This window comes from Rhinoderma darwinii, unplaced genomic scaffold, assembly GCF_050947455.1.
Source record: "Rhinoderma darwinii isolate aRhiDar2 unplaced genomic scaffold, aRhiDar2.hap1 Scaffold_533, whole genome shotgun sequence".
Taxonomy (NCBI): Eukaryota; Metazoa; Chordata; class Amphibia; order Anura; family Rhinodermatidae; genus Rhinoderma; species Rhinoderma darwinii.
In genome coordinates, this window is record NW_027464082.1 from 28,667 (window position 1) to 41,521 (window position 12,855).

The 12,855-nt window shown below is 44.8% G+C and overlaps 6 non-coding genes across 6 annotated transcripts; all 6 read right to left on the bottom strand.

The window, feature by feature from the left end:
- Positions 1-1,913: 1,913 nt before the first annotated feature.
- Positions 1,914-2,104, bottom strand: LOC142722252 (U2 spliceosomal RNA). The gene has a single exon (XR_012874569.1). It is a non-coding gene; the product is annotated as a U2 spliceosomal RNA (small nuclear RNA).
- A 1,288-nt stretch (positions 2,105-3,392) lies between these two features.
- LOC142722264 (U2 spliceosomal RNA) lies at positions 3,393-3,583 on the bottom strand. The gene has a single exon (XR_012874581.1). It is a non-coding gene; the product is annotated as a U2 spliceosomal RNA (small nuclear RNA).
- Positions 3,584-4,871: 1,288 nt separating this feature from the next.
- Positions 4,872-5,062, bottom strand: LOC142722276 (U2 spliceosomal RNA). Its single transcript, XR_012874593.1, has one exon. It is a non-coding gene; the product is annotated as a U2 spliceosomal RNA (small nuclear RNA).
- A 1,288-nt stretch (positions 5,063-6,350) lies between these two features.
- LOC142722290 (U2 spliceosomal RNA) lies at positions 6,351-6,541 on the bottom strand. The gene has a single exon (XR_012874605.1). It is a non-coding gene; the product is annotated as a U2 spliceosomal RNA (small nuclear RNA).
- A 1,284-nt stretch (positions 6,542-7,825) lies between these two features.
- LOC142722302 (U2 spliceosomal RNA) lies at positions 7,826-8,016 on the bottom strand. The gene has a single exon (XR_012874616.1). It is a non-coding gene; the product is annotated as a U2 spliceosomal RNA (small nuclear RNA).
- Positions 8,017-9,304: 1,288 nt separating this feature from the next.
- On the bottom strand, positions 9,305-9,491 carry LOC142722331 (U2 spliceosomal RNA). Its single transcript, XR_012874644.1, has one exon. It is a non-coding gene; the product is annotated as a U2 spliceosomal RNA (small nuclear RNA).
- Between the last annotated feature and the right edge of the window lie 3,364 nt (positions 9,492-12,855).

Genomic DNA, 12,855 nt, shown 5'->3' on the forward strand with positions numbered 1-12,855 from the left:
CAAGATACGCCATGCCTGACGACCAGCACATTATCCCTCCACGTATTACACATAGTACTGACACCCCATGTACTATTCACAGCACTGACCCCTATTTATCACATTTATTTATTTATTTATTTATATTTTTTTTTTTTTTTTTTTTTACATTATTACACACTTTCATACATACATATTTATTTTTTACCATCCATTCACACCCTAGCACTACACTGACACTCATTTATCGCACACCTTTGAGCACTTAGTCCGCCACTCCCCTCAAGACTAGTGGGAGGGGCTATCACTACTTAATGCACACTCCTTCTGCAGCATTCTTTGACCCGTCTGCGTCCTGATGGGAACGGGTTTTCACCCACCCACCTACCTAGTGAGTATGGCCTTTTTTGTGGTTTTGATGTCCCTTACAACAGACCCCGAACGCCGTGCCCGACGTGGCGAAACGGCGTCCGGGATCCGCGTTAATGCAGCCACGGTCTCCTCCAGCCATCCGGGACCGTGGTGCACAGCAGCGGCGCGCAGCCGCTCTAAAATCAAGGCCTCTGCCATTACTAAAAAACCGGGCAACGGGGAGCTTTGCTTACTGTGTGTTACTCCTCCCGCTGCTTCCGGCTCAATGCCGAGAAACAGCGGGAAGCGCAGTAACGGCCCCCCCGCCCCCCTTAACTCCTCCCCGTCCCTCCTTCAGCTCCTTCAACTTTCCCTGACCTCGTAACATTAACCCTTTCCCTACCAGGACGGTCATGTCGGCTTCCCTTAAGCCTGCAGCTGCGTCCAGCCTCTTCTGGATTTGCTTCTTTTGCTTGCACCACAATGCAGTGCTGAAAGAGGAGGAATCTACATAAAAACGCCTTCCTGGCAACGCCCAAATGCCCTGCTGCCATGCAGATAAACACTGGCAGCGGCAGCAAGTGCATGCCCACAGCCACCCCTTGTTCCTTCACACCTTGTATCAGCTGTAATCCAGTCCAGTCCAGTGCTGCCTGCTGAGCAGCACTGACCAACACTGCCTGGGCCCAGGCTTTTATCTCTGAGGCCCCATTATGATGTCAGAAAGCTGGCTCTGGAATCCTGAGGGCTCCACTATGACACGTGCAAAGTTCCGTCTGAACTTTATATAAGACGGTGAGGCTCAGTCAGTCACTCAGTGTTGCCTGAGAGGGCAACACTGCAACAGCCGGCTGCCAGGCTGTCTTTTTTTTGCACAGCTAGTTGCCTCCAGGAGGCCACAAGAGGGAGACAAGGGACTGCAAAATGGAAAATAGGCATCCACCAACTTTACAGACAACTTCTCCTTGCTCCTACAACCTCCATCCTTGCACAGTTTGTTATTCTTCTAGGTAACATAGTAACAAATCCAAATTGCTGCTCTCTTTGTAGGCAAGCAAGGCTTTGTTGCAACTGCAATTCTTACTTCTTCTTGAAATGTAGGGACGACAGTACATTCCATCACATCCATCTAGTGTACACAGGTAGGTCCATTGTGGCGGGCAGGCGAGCGGGCGGGCTGCTTTATTGGCTGTTTGCTGTTCCCCTACTCCACTCCACTATTTGACTGTTGTGCTGCATCAATCAATCAATCAATCAATCAATCAATCAATCAATCAATCAATCAGTGGCTGGCTCAGGTGCAGCTCTTTAACTTACCTAAAAGGGAGGGCGGAGAGAAGACAAGGAAGGTGAATGAGGTGTTCCAATGTGAAATGCCGGAAACACAGAAACACAGACGACACACAACAAGAGGTGGCAATCTATTCATTAATTGCATTTAATCAATGAGCTCATTATCACTCATGCATTGTCCAACAGGTGTTGAAATAATGGGATTAAAAGGGGAGATCCCTTCAGAAAGACAGAAACAATAGCAAAGACAAAAAACACTTTTGGAATCTGCTTTTAGTCAACACATAAGGAAAGGGTGCACCGGTCCTGGAAATACTGCAATACCAGGTCAATGCGTGGAGTGGACAGAGCAAGCTCTATTTCCATCTCCCTGTTCTAAAAATCCATTTAATATATGGTCCCCAGATAGGGGACGTATCAGATATTAAACTGATAAGAACAGATACTACACTTGATCTTAGCCAAAAGGCCGAGAAGCGATAACCCGAACGGGCCGCGCGTTGCCCGAGCCTGCCCGATACTGCTGTTCAGCCCTTGCAGCGATTCAGCCTACTTCTAGGCAATTCCATGGGGCCCTGCAGGCTCACACACTCACAGCTACACGGGAGGTGAATAAAGGCCGGAGAGGAAGCCAGACAGGATTTGCTTCTTTTGCTTGCACCACAATGCAGTGCTGAAAGAGGAGGAATCTACATAAAAACGCCTTCCTGGCAACGCCCAAATGCCCTGCTGCCATGCAGATAAACACTGGCAGCGACAGCAAGTGCATGCCCACAGCCACCCCTTGTTCCTTCACACCTTGTATCAGCTGTAATCCAGTCCAGTCCAGTGCTGCCTGCTGAGCAGCACTGACCAACACTGCCTGGGCCCAGGCTTTTATCTCTGAGGCCCCATTATGATGTCAGAAAGCTGGCTCTGGAATCCTGAGGGCTCCACTATGACACGTGCAAAGTTCCGTCTGAACTTTATATAAGACGGTGAGGCTCAGTCAGTCACTCAGTGTTGCCTGAGAGGGCAACACTGCAACAGCCGGCCGCCAGGCTGTCTTTTTTTTGCACAGCTAGTTGCCTCCAGGAGGCCACAAGAGAGAGACAAGGGACTGCAAAATGGAAAATAGGCATCCACCAACTTTACAGACAACTTCTCCTTGCTCCTACAACCTCCATCCTTGCACAGTTTGTTATTCTTCTAGGTAACATAGTAACAAATCCAAATTGCTGCTCTCTTTGTAGGCAAGCAAGGCTTTGTTGCAACTGCAATTCTTACTTCTTCTTGAAATGTAGGGACGACAGTACATTCCATCACATCCATCTAGTGTACACAGGTAGGTCCATTGTGGCGGGCAGGCGAGCGGGCGGGCTGCTTTATTGGCTGTTTGCTGTTCCCCTACTCCACTCCACTATTTGACTGTTGTGCTGCATCAATCAATCAATCAATCAATCAATCAATCAATCAATCAATCAATCAATCAGTGGCTGGCTCAGGTGCAGCTCTTTAACTTACCTAAAAGGGAGGGCGGAGAGAAGACAAGGAAGGTGAATGAGGTGTTCCAATGTGAAATGCCGGAAACACAGAAACACAGACGACACACAACAAGAGGTGGCAATCTATTCATTAATTGCATTTAATCAATGAGCTCATTATCACTCATGCATTGTCCAACAGGTGTTGAAATAATGGGATTAAAAGGGGAGATCCCTTCAGAAAGACAGAAACAATAGCAAAGACAAAAAACACTTTTGGAATCTGCTTTTAGTCAACACATAAGGAAAGGGTGCACCGGTCCTGGAAATACTGCAATACCAGGTCAATGCGTGGAGTGGACAGAGCAAGCTCTATTTCCATCTCCCTGTTCTAAAAATCCATTTAATATATGGTCCCCAGATAGGGGACGTATCAGATATTAAACTGATAAGAACAGATACTACACTTGATCTTAGCCAAAAGGCCGAGAAGCGATAACCCGAACGGGCCGCGCGTTGCCCGAGCCTGCCCGATACTGCTGTTCAGCCCTTGCAGCGATTCAGCCTACTTCTAGGCAATTCCATGGGGCCCTGCAGGCTCACACACTCACAGCTACACGGGAGGTGAATAAAGGCCGGAGAGGAAGCCAGACAGGATTTGCTTCTTTTGCTTGCACCACAATGCAGTGCTGAAAGAGGAGGAATCTACATAAAAACGCCTTCCTGGCAACGCCCAAATGCCCTGCTGCCATGCAGATAAACACTGGCAGCGGCAGCAAGTGCATGCCCACAGCCACCCCTTGTTCCTTCACACCTTGTATCAGCTGTAATCCAGTCCAGTCCAGTGCTGCCTGCTGAGCAGCACTGACCAACACTGCCTGGGCCCAGGCTTTTATCTCTGAGGCCCCATTATGATGTCAGAAAGCTGGCTCTGGAATCCTGAGGGCTCCACTATGACACGTGCAAAGTTCCGTCTGAACTTTATATAAGACGGTGAGGCTCAGTCAGTCACTCAGTGTTGCCTGAGAGGGCAACACTGCAACAGCCGGCCGCCAGGCTGTCTTTTTTTTGCACAGCTAGTTGCCTCCAGGAGGCCACAAGAGGGAGACAAGGGACTGCAAAATGGAAAATAGGCATCCACCAACTTTACAGACAACTTCTCCTTGCTCCTACAACCTCCATCCTTGCACAGTTTGTTATTCTTCTAGGTAACATAGTAACAAATCCAAATTGCTGCTCTCTTTGTAGGCAAGCAAGGCTTTGTTGCAACTGCAATTCTTACTTCTTCTTGAAATGTAGGGACGACAGTACATTCCATCACATCCATCTAGTGTACACAGGTAGGTCCATTGTGGCGGGCAGGCGAGCGGGCGGGCTGCTTTATTGGCTGTTTGCTGTTCCCCTACTCCACTCCACTATTTGACTGTTGTGCTGCATCAATCAATCAATCAATCAATCAATCAATCAATCAATCAATCAATCAATCAGTGGCTGGCTCAGGTGCAGCTCTTTAACTTACCTAAAAGGGAGGGCGGAGAGAAGACAAGGAAGGTGAATGAGGTGTTCCAATGTGAAATGCCGGAAACACAGAAACACAGACGACACACAACAAGAGGTGGCAATCTATTCATTAATTGCATTTAATCAATGAGCTCATTATCACTCATGCATTGTCCAACAGGTGTTGAAATAATGGGATTAAAAGGGGAGATCCCTTCAGAAAGACAGAAACAATAGCAAAGACAAAAAACACTTTTGGAATCTGCTTTTAGTCAACACATAAGGAAAGGGTGCACCGGTCCTGGAAATACTGCAATACCAGGTCAATGCGTGGAGTGGACAGAGCAAGCTCTATTTCCATCTCCCTGTTCTAAAAATCCATTTAATATATGGTCCCCAGATAGGGGACGTATCAGATATTAAACTGATAAGAACAGATACTACACTTGATCTTAGCCAAAAGGCCGAGAAGCGATAACCCGAACGGGCCGCGCATTGCCCGAGCCTGCCCGATACTGCTGTTCAGCCCTTGCAGCGATTCAGCCTACTTCTAGGCAATTCCATGGGGCCCTGCAGGCTCACACACTCACAGCTACACGGGAGGTGAATAAAGGCCGGAGAGGAAGCCAGACAGGATTTGCTTCTTTTGCTTGCACCACAATGCAGTGCTGAAAGAGGAGGAATCTACATAAAAACGCCTTCCTGGCAACGCCCAAATGCCCTGCTGCCATGCAGATAAACACTGGCAGCGGCAGCAAGTGCATGCCCACAGCCACCCCTTGTTCCTTCACACCTTGTATCAGCTGTAATCCAGTCCAGTCCAGTGCTGCCTGCTGAGCAGCACTGACCAACACTGCCTGGGCCCAGGCTTTTATCTCTGAGGCCCCATTATGATGTCAGAAAGCTGGCTCTGGAATCCTGAGGGCTCCACTATGACACGTGCAAAGTTCCGTCTGAACTTTATATAAGACGGTGAGGCTCAGTCAGTCACTCAGTGTTGCCTGAGAGGGCAACACTGCAACAGCCGGCCGCCAGGCTGTCTTTTTTTTGCACAGCTAGTTGCCTCCAGGAGGCCACAAGAGGGAGACAAGGGACTGCAAAATGGAAAATAGGCATCCACCAACTTTACAGACAACTTCTCCTTGCTCCTACAACCTCCATCCTTGCACAGTTTGTTATTCTTCTAGGTAACATAGTAACAAATCCAAATTGCTGCTCTCTTTGTAGGCAAGCAAGGCTTTGTTGCAACTGCAATTCTTACTTCTTCTTGAAATGTAGGGACGACAGTACATTCCATCACATCCATCTAGTGTACACAGGTAGGTCCATTGTGGCGGGCAGGCGAGCGGGCGGGCTGCTTTATTGGCTGTTTGCTGTTCCCCTACTCCACTCCACTATTTGACTGTTGTGCTGCATCAATCAATCAATCAATCAATCAATCAATCAATCAATCAATCAATCAATCAGTGGCTGGCTCAGGTGCAGCTCTTTAACTTACCTAAAAGGGAGGGCGGAGAGAAGACAAGGAAGGTGAATGAGGTGTTCCAATGTGAAATGCCGGAAACACAGAAACACAGACGACACACAACAAGAGGTGGCAATCTATTCATTAATTGCATTTAATCAATGAGCTCATTATCACTCATGCATTGTCCAACAGGTGTTGAAATAATGGGATTAAAAGGGGAGATCCCTTCAGAAAGACAGAAACAATAGCAAAGACAAAAAACACTTTTGGAATCTGCTTTTAGTCAACACATAAGGAAAGGGTGCACCGGTCCTGGAAATACTGCAATACCAGGTCAATGCGTGGAGTGGACAGAGCAAGCTCTATTTCCATCTCCCTGTTCTAAAAATCCATTTAATATATGGTCCCCAGATAGGGGACGTATCAGATATTAAACTGATAAGAACAGATACTACACTTGATCTTAGCCAAAAGGCCGAGAAGCGATAACCCGAACGGGCCGCGCGTTGCCCGAGCCTGCCCGATACTGCTGTTCAGCCCTTGCAGAGATTCAGCCTACTTCTAGGCAATTCCATGGGGCCCTGCAGGCTCACACACTCACAGCTACACGGGAGGTGAATAAAGGCCGGAGAGGAAGCCAGACAGGATTTGCTTCTTTTGCTTGCACCACAATGCAGTGCTGAAAGAGGAGGAATCTACATAAAAACGCCTTCCTGGCAACGCCCAAATGCCCTGCTGCCATGCAGATAAACACTGGCAGCGGCAGCAAGTGCATGCCCACAGCCACCCCTTGTTCCTTCACACCTTGTATCAGCTGTAATCCAGTCCAGTCCAGTGCTGCCTGCTGAGCAGCACTGACCAACACTGCCTGGGCCCAGGCTTTTATCTCTGAGGCCCCATTATGATGTCAGAAAGCTGGCTCTGGAATCCTGAGGGCTCCACTATGACACGTGCAAAGTTCCGTCTGAACTTTATATAAGACGGTGAGGCTCAGTCAGTCACTCAGTGTTGCCTGAGAGGGCAACACTGCAACAGCCGGCCGCCAGGCTGTCTTTTTTTTGCACAGCTAGTTGCCTCCAGGAGGCCACAAGAGGGAGACAAGGGACTGCAAAATGGAAAATAGGCATCCACCAACTTTACAGACAACTTCTCCTTGCTCCTACAACCTCCATCCTTGCACAGTTTGTTATTCTTCTAGGTAACATAGTAACAAATCCAAATTGCTGCTCTCTTTGTAGGCAAGCAAGGCTTTGTTGCAACTGCAATTCTTACTTCTTCTTGAAATGTAGGGACGACAGTACATTCCATCACATCCATCTAGTGTACACAGGTAGGTCCATTGTGGCGGGCAGGCGAGCGGGCGGGCTGCTTTATTGGCTGTTTGCTGTTCCCCTACTCCACTCCACTATTTGACTGTTGTGCTGCATCAATCAATCAATCAATCAATCAATCAATCAATCAATCAATCAATCAGTGGCTGGCTCAGGTGCAGCTCTTTAACTTACCTAAAAGGGAGGGCGGAGAGAAGACAAGGAAGGTGAATGAGGTGTTCCAATGTGAAATGCCGGAAACACAGAAACACAGACGACACACAACAAGAGGTGGCAATCTATTCATTAATTGCATTTAATCAATGAGCTCATTATCACTCATGCATTGTCCAACAGGTGTTGAAATAATGGGATTAAAAGGGGAGATCCCTTCAGAAAGACAGAAACAATAGCAAAGACAAAAAACACTTTTGGAATCTGCTTTTAGTCAACACATAAGGAAAGGGTGCACCGGTCCTGGAAATACTGCAATACCAGGTCAATGCGTGGAGTGGACAGAGCAAGCTCTATTTCCATCTCCCTGTTCTAAAAATCCATTTAATATATGGTCCCCAGATAGGGGACGTATCAGATATTAAACTGATAAGAACAGATACTACACTTGATCTTAGCCAAAAGGCCGAGAAGCGATAACCCGAACGGGCCGCGCGTTGCCCGAGCCTGCCCGATACTGCTGTTCAGCCCTTGCAGCGATTCAGCCTACTTCTAGGCAATTCCATGGGGCCCTGCAGGCTCACACACTCACAGCTACACGGGAGGTGAATAAAGGCCGGAGAGGAAGCCAGACAGGATTTGCTTCTTTTGCTTGCACCACAATGCAGTGCTGAAAGAGGAGGAATCTACATAAAAACGCCTTCCTGGCAACGCCCAAATGCCCTGCTGCCATGCAGATAAACACTGGCAGCGGCAGCAAGTGCATGCCCACAGCCACCCCTTGTTCCTTCACACCTTGTATCAGCTGTAATCCAGTCCAGTCCAGTGCTGCCTGCTGAGCAGCACTGACCAACACTGCCTGGGCCCAGGCTTTTATCTCTGAGGCCCCATTATGATGTCAGAAAGCTGGCTCTGGAATCCTGAGGGCTCCACTATGACACGTGCAAAGTTCCGTCTGAACTTTATATAAGACGGTGAGGCTCAGTCAGTCACTCAGTGTTGCCTGAGAGGGCAACACTGCAACAGCCGGCCGCCAGGCTGTCTTTTTTTTGCACAGCTAGTTGCCTCCAGGAGGCCACAAGAGGGAGACAAGGGACTGCAAAATGGAAAATAGGCATCCACCAACTTTACAGACAACTTCTCCTTGCTCCTACAACCTCCATCCTTGCACAGTTTGTTATTCTTCTAGGTAACATAGTAACAAATCCAAATTGCTGCTCTCTTTGTAGGCAAGCAAGGCTTTGTTGCAACTGCAATTCTTACTTCTTCTTGAAATGTAGGGACGACAGTACATTCCATCACATCCATCTAGTGTACACAGGTAGGTCCATTGTGGCGGGCAGGCGAGCGGGCGGGCTGCTTTATTGGCTGTTTGCTGTTCCCCTACTCCACTCCACTATTTGACTGTTGTGCTGCATCAATCAATCAATCAATCAATCAATCAATCAATCAATCAATCAATCAATCAGTGGCTGGCTCAGGTGCAGCTCTTTAACTTACCTAAAAGGGAGGGCGGAGAGAAGACAAGGAAGGTGAATGAGGTGTTCCAATGTGAAATGCCGGAAACACAGAAACACAGACGACACACAACAAGAGGTGGCAATCTATTCATTAATTGCATTTAATCAATGAGCTCATTATCACTCATGCATTGTCCAACAGGTGTTGAAATAATGGGATTAAAAGGGGAGATCCCTTCAGAAAGACAGAAACAATAGCAAAGACAAAAAACACTTTTGGAATCTGCTTTTAGTCAACACATAAGGAAAGGGTGCACCGGTCCTGGAAATACTGCAATACCAGGTCAATGCGTGGAGTGGACAGAGCAAGCTCTATTTCCATCTCCCTGTTCTAAAAATCCATTTAATATATGGTCCCCAGATAGGGGACGTATCAGATATTAAACTGATAAGAACAGATTTTTTAAGTTGACTACCCCAACTTTGGGGGTAACCGTTTATTTAAAATTTTTCAGGTTTTACAATAAATTAACATTTTTCAACATTTTTACAGGGATTCACATTTTACAACAATGGTTAAAAAATAAATACAAATTGTCAGATTAAAATCATACAATTTATAAAAGGGCACTTGGTGGCATCATATTATAGAATTCCATTCGCTAAAAAACCATTTTCTACTTAAAACAGGAGAGAATTTTTTGTCTAAAAGATAATATTTGTGCATTTCATAAAAACAAATTCCTAAAATATCATTCACAGATAAAATTTCATGTTTGAATAAAAGAATATTCCTGGCCGCCCACAGAGCTGCTTTAACGCAGTTAGTAATCTTCCATGCCATAATTTTCTGAGTCCTTGTTGGGCACTCCAGACATCCGTAAAATACGCCTTCACTTGTAATTCTTTTTATTCCGGTTATCTTCTTCATCAAGGGGAGGATTTTTGTCCATATTAGTTGTGAAAAATAACATTGCCAAAAGAGATGTAAGACTGTCTCGTCATCGCGGCATCCTCCCCTTGGACACGCAGCCGAGTTGGTCAGTCCCCTTCGATGCTGGAATGCCCGGCATGGAAGACACTCGTGGGCGCAGCTCCAGGCCAGATCCTTCTGTGAATTAAAAATGAATTTAGCATTAACCATGCTCCAGATAATTTTGCATTTGTTTTCATTAAAATTGCTAATGGGGGCTATTAAAACATTTTCTTTTATTTCCTTTAAAACATATTTACTATTTTTTACATCTTCTATTCTTTTGTCTTTTAGGTTAAAAAGGTTCACTATTTTTTCTAAAATCTTATACTGGTCTGGCAGGTTAAAAGCATATGGCGAGCTTAAAACCGTAGAGAACCATCCGTACCTCCTCATAAAATAGCCAGTGTTAAAACGGATAAAATAAGACCAGTAGTGTTCCTTAAAAACAGTATTAAGACACAGTGTAAAAAAATGGATTAAAAGAAATGCTTTTATATTTGGAAAATCTTTACCACCCATTAGCTTTGGTAACATCACTTTTTCTCTCCTGAGCTTCTCCATCCTAGAATTCCATAAAAATGTAAAACATGCCTTGGTAATCTTTTTTAATAAAATATCAGGGGGAGGGAAAACCATACTTAGATATAATAAAATTGGTAAAATCACCATTTTTGTGATTAAAATTTTTCCCTCCATTGTCAGTTTTCTAAGATTCCATAAACAAATTTTCTTATTAACTTTTTGTGCCACCAAGTCCCAACTGATAAAACCATTGTTTGACTCATTGAAGGAGACCCCTAAAATCTGTACAGACTCCGACACAGGGACTGGAATGTCCTGTAAAATCATATTGCCAATATTTAAAATATTACTTTTATTAAAATTGACTTTAAAACCGGAGGAGCAGCAAAATTGGTATATCTGTTGTAATGCTTTTTGCAGTGACGGGGCGTCCCTGCACAGGACCGCGACATCATCCATGTACCCCACCACTTTTGCCTCTAGTCCCCCCCCGCCCGGCAGGGGGACTCCACATATCTGCCTGTCATTCCTCAATCTGCAGAGTAGAGGCTCGATCGCACATATAAAAAGTAGTGGGGACAAGGGACACCCCTGCTTCACTCCGGAGTTTAAAAGGACATCCTGTGTCTTAAAACCCTTTACTAAAATCTTGCTCGTACAATTTTCATAAAAGGCCTTCAGAGACTGTAAAAAACCTTCTGGTATACCCATCTTTTCTAAAACCTTAAAAAGATAAAAATGTGATACTCTATCAAAGGCTTTCTCGAAATCTATGGATAAAACCGCCAATCTGCCTTTTCTCTCCTTCGTATCACCAATAGCATCTTTTAAAAGGTTTAAATTGTCCCATATGCTCCTCCCAGGTATCCCACAGACTTGGTTGGAGTGGACGATTTTCTCTATAACAGCCTTTAGTCTATTCGCGCAAATCTTGGCCATTATTTTATAGTCTGCGTTTAGTAAGGTGATAGGCCTCCAGTTTTTAATATCTGTTTTGTCCCCCTTTTTATAAAGCAGGGACACCTCACCTTTCTTCCAGGACCCCGGGAGGGCTTTTGTTCTAAAAACTTGAGTAAAAAGGGAATAGAGATCCTCTTTTAAAACTCCATAAAATGTGACATAAAACTCTATGGGTATACCATCAGGGCCAGGGACTTTACCTGTTTTAAAACTCTTGATGGTATCTAAAATCTCCTGTTCCGTAATATCCTGTAATAAAAAATCTTTGGAGACAGGATTTAAAACAGCGTCAACCTCCTTCAATGAGTCGTTCATCAAATCAACATTAACAAGCTTTATATTAAAAAGATCCGCATAAAATCTGTGTACCTTTTTTAAAATATTGTCAGTGTTTGTATCTCCATCAACATTGTCTAACAGGGTATGCTTATCGTTAATTTTCTTAAAAAAGTACCTGGAGCAGGTCTCATTTTCCTCGAGGTGTTTCATTTTTGAGCGAAAGACAATTTCCTTACCTCTCTGCTCCAGGCACTGGGAGATCTCCTTCCTAATCTCCATAATCTCCTCCTCCACCTGCATACCCTGTTCTCTGAACTTGTATTGGGTCTGCAGCCGGGTATTCAAATTAGCAAAAAAATCCTGTTTTTCTTTTGCTTTTCTCCTTCCGATTTTTATGAAAAAATCTCTTATTTTTATTTTTATTTTCTCCCACCATGAGACTATGGACATATTTGGATGTCTTACCCATCTGCAGCCCTTATAAAAGGTAATAAAATCAGATAAAATTTGCGGATCATCTAAAAGGGAAACGTTCATTTTCCAGGCTTTTTTGACAGTATTTTTCCCAATATCATTTTTAACTTTAAAATACAATAATTTATGATCAGATAAAACATTGGGATTAAGATCACATTTAAAAGGCAGTACTTGATAAGAGCAGAATATAAAATCGATCCTGGAGCTACAGTTCACATTGCTCCAGGTGACGCCGGCCTCTGCAGATAAATTGCTGTTACATTTCTTAAAAACATCAGTAAGTTTAAAATCAGTAACTATATCTTTTAATAATGAGGAGGTTTTGTCATAATTCCTGCTTACTGAGTTAGAGAACCGGCGTTCCCCCTTTAAAATACAATTAAAATCACCCGCTAAAACAAGTGGCTCTGAATCGTTTAAAAAAAGGGGTAAAATCTCTAGCATTCTAGCTCTTTCATTCTTGTCCGAGGACCCATAAAAATTTAAAAACTGCCATCTAATACCGTCTATAAAAGCTTTGACCAATAAAATTCTACCTGGTAAAATTTCATTAAAACTGTCAATTAAAACGTTCCCTTTAAATAAAATGGCGACACCTGCGGCTCTGGAATCGTTAGACCCGGACCACACTGAAGGTCCGAGT